Source organism: Ictidomys tridecemlineatus, chromosome 4 (genome assembly GCF_052094955.1).
Source record: "Ictidomys tridecemlineatus isolate mIctTri1 chromosome 4, mIctTri1.hap1, whole genome shotgun sequence".
In the NCBI taxonomy this organism is placed as follows: Eukaryota; Metazoa; Chordata; class Mammalia; order Rodentia; family Sciuridae; genus Ictidomys; species Ictidomys tridecemlineatus.
In genome coordinates, this window is record NC_135480.1 from 197,070,220 (window position 1) to 197,073,840 (window position 3,621).

The window sequence follows — 3,621 nt, forward strand, 5'->3', positions numbered from 1 at the left end:
TAGCATTTTTCATTGACATTTGCTCCTGTCCCCAGCTTCTACCCAAGTAGGAAAAAAAAGCACAGACTATGCTTAAAATGTCTATGCCTGGCATAGCTTTTAGGTCATTGACAGAAGAACCTTTCTTGAAACTGCACTTTTTGTGAACTCAGATTGAAGAATTTGGTTAAATTAGTTGTCAAGTGAATTATTAATGTTAAATAGGAGAAACATGGAGAGGGAAACCTCTAAACTTAAATGACAACCTTTTAATATTCCCAGGTAATTCTGGAATTCAGAGGAGAAACTTGATTTTGATATGTAAAATAGAAAAGACATTCAAATGCTAGTCTCTAGGAAAATGTTTCAAAGATGGACACAGACTCAAACTGTCTAGAGGCTGCTCTGGTTGTACATATTTTCTGAGTGTAGTAGAGGCCATTGACCTGCTGACCAGGTCACTTTTTACTGAGCTATTATACTCCCATCCTACAGGTGCTAAGTGTTGGCTGTCGAAGTTTCCTTACTCTGCACTTCTGTTAACCCAGCTCATTCATGGAAGACATTTTGCCCAGCAATATCTTAGAAGTTCCATTTGTTCCCTGAGAGTGGTAGACAGTCAACAGCTGGCAGTGCAACAGGCTTACTCAATGGCCTCAAGGTGGGACAACTTTGTGGTAGCATTCATGCTTCAGAGTCCCCATGAGATCGGGCTGAGGTCAAATCTCAGTCTTTGCTTTCTTGTGCTTTTCTCTCTGCTACTGTGAGATCAGTCTTGGAGATAAGCCATTTCATGCAAATGTTCCCATTTCAGGTTTTACTTCTAGGGGAACACTTTAAATTTAAGGAACATGATAATGGACTGTTATCCTGGATTTCATAGAGAATGTCTCATGGCTGGAGACATTTGTGAGGCTTCCCTGAAATGGATCTGGATTGAGATGGGTACCACGAAGTCTGTACTAATCCTTTGTAGAGCAGATATGACATCCCAAAACAACCTCCTAAATGCTGAGATGTTATAGAAATCCGGGACTAGAAATAAGCCACATTGGCCAGGACACAGACAGGGAAGCTATGAACTATTGCTGTCCTACACTTCCTCCAGCCTGAACTCAATTGCATGCATGAACCAATACCAAACTACAAGTTTCTGGGTACATCAGGGATGGCTGCTGGATAGGGACACGAATTTTGTAATTGTCCCTTCACTTGTCTATTTATCTCCACCAGATGATAATTTCCATGAGAACAGGCACTAGGTCTAATATATACAATGGGGACACCCCCCTCCAGATTTATGGCAGTGACATAAAAGATACTTGAGCCCTTTTCAAATTCTTGCCAAATCTACACACAATAAAATGGGCCAGAGGAGATGATGTTGAGGCTGAGGGTGGATTGATTCCTGTTAAGGTCCTGAACAAGTTGCCATCTCTAGGTCCTATTTGTATTCTTTGTTCCATCAAAAAGACAGACAGCTAGTACACACTATGCAAAGTAATAATGAAATTGTTCTCCAAGATAAAATGTAAGCACAGATGGATAAAACCTGGGATGTCAAACATTCATTCACACATATACATCTGCAGGAAAAAAACAAAAACTTTATTTCAAGCGCTCATTCAACATTGGATCAGTCTTTTTTACACAAATCTCCAAATTGTAGCCCCCGAAAGACAATTTTTATTTCTTGTACTCATTCCCATGCATGGACTCAGAAACCACGACAGAAAAAAACACAGTGACATAGTGACAATATATGGAGCCCCAACACTGGCCCTAAAAAAAAAAATGTTCTGGTCACATTTCACACTGTTAGTAGTTGCATAATGGAGGCCACAAATATTTGATATTCTGAAATACTGAAATTTTTAGAGTTGTCACAAATGGGAGGGAAAAAAGTAATAGTGGTAAGAATGTCTTAATGTTTCTCAATCACAGCATGATTGATATTTTGTATGGAATGATTCCTTCTTACCGGCAGCTACCCTATGCATTGAAGAGCTGCCTACAAGCAAGCCTGGCTTCTACCCACTGGAAGTCACTAGAACCTTCTGAGTAATAACTACAAAAGGTCCCTGACTTTAGCAAATATTCCCAGTTAGAGGCAGGGCAAACTGGTCCCTGGGTGAAAATCACTGAGTTGCTGTGTGCTTGGCTTAGAATTTAAAGGCAGATGGGAAAGTACTTACCTTTGTTCCTATGGAAGATGCAGAACTCAGCAGGCTCCTCATCATGCTATTTGACTATTTTAAGTAACTATGGAAAAATGTTATCCTCTTCCATTCCTTCACAAAGAGGAGTCATCACTGCAAATATCATTTCTCTACTGATGACTTCCAAATTTATATCTCTAGTAGGAACCTCTCCCCTTCCATGTTGTGGTGCCCCAGGACTCAGGACTCAGACCTCTGTTTTGTCTAAATCTACTCATTAAGCAATTGTATCCAATTGCATCCCTTGGGATACAATCTATACACGCCAACACATCTTCATTTAATCTCCTGGATCTCCCTCCTGACCAACTGATTGTATATCTAACTGCCTTACTGAATAGCTACACTTGTGTATCTAATTACCATATTAAACTCAGTCTGTTGGAAACTGAATCTGTCAAGATCTTCCCTCCTCAACACAGCAAAAGTATTACCAGGCGTCCAACATGGAAAATCAAGACCAAAATATTCAGGGGAAAACAAAAACTTGGGGAAAGGGTGTACAAAGTGAAGAATATTATTCTAACCCACAATGACAACAATAACAAAACCTTTCATTAATATACTTTTTGTTTGTTTGGGTACTAGGATTGAACCCAGGGGTGCTTAACTACATCCCCAGCCTTTTTTTTTGAGATAGAATATAACTAAGTTGCTTAGGGACTCACTAAATTGCTGAGGCTGGGCTTTGAACTCATGATCTTCCTGTCTCAGCCTCCAAAACACTGGGATTACAGGAGTGTGCCACCACGCCCAGCCATTAATATGCTCTTAAAATAAGGAAAGACATTACATATGTAAAAACATCATTATGTATATGATATCACAAAAAAGTAGCATTCAGACAACAAAATGAGTCCTTAGACCTTAAAAATCTAATAGCATAAATACAAAACTTTGGAAAACTAAGTTGAGTAGTTAAAAAAATAAAGCAAAAAACTAAACTGATAGTAAATAGAAGAAAAATGGACAAGGCAATTAAAAAAGCACGCTAGGAATTTCAGCAGCTGGCAAAAAAAAAAAAAAGAGAGAGAGAACAGAAAACAGGAAGGAACCATCACTAATAGAATAATTAAGAATATTCTCCAAAAACAGAGGACATGAGTTGTCAAATTGAAAGAATGTGCTAAATGCCAAATGAAATGGTAAAAATATATTAATATCAAACCACATTTTCTTAGTCCATTTTCTATTGCTCTAACAAAATGCCTGAGTCAGGTAATTTATAAAGAACAAAAGGACCTTGGGCTGGTGTTGTGGCCAGTGGTAGAGCGCTTGCCTAGCACGTGCAAGGCCCTGGGTTTGATCCTCAGCATCACACAAAAATAAATAAAAGAAGGTATTGTGTCCAACTGAAAAAATAAATAAATAAAATATTAATTAAAAATTTTTAAATTAATTTTTAATTCTTTTTTGAATAAAA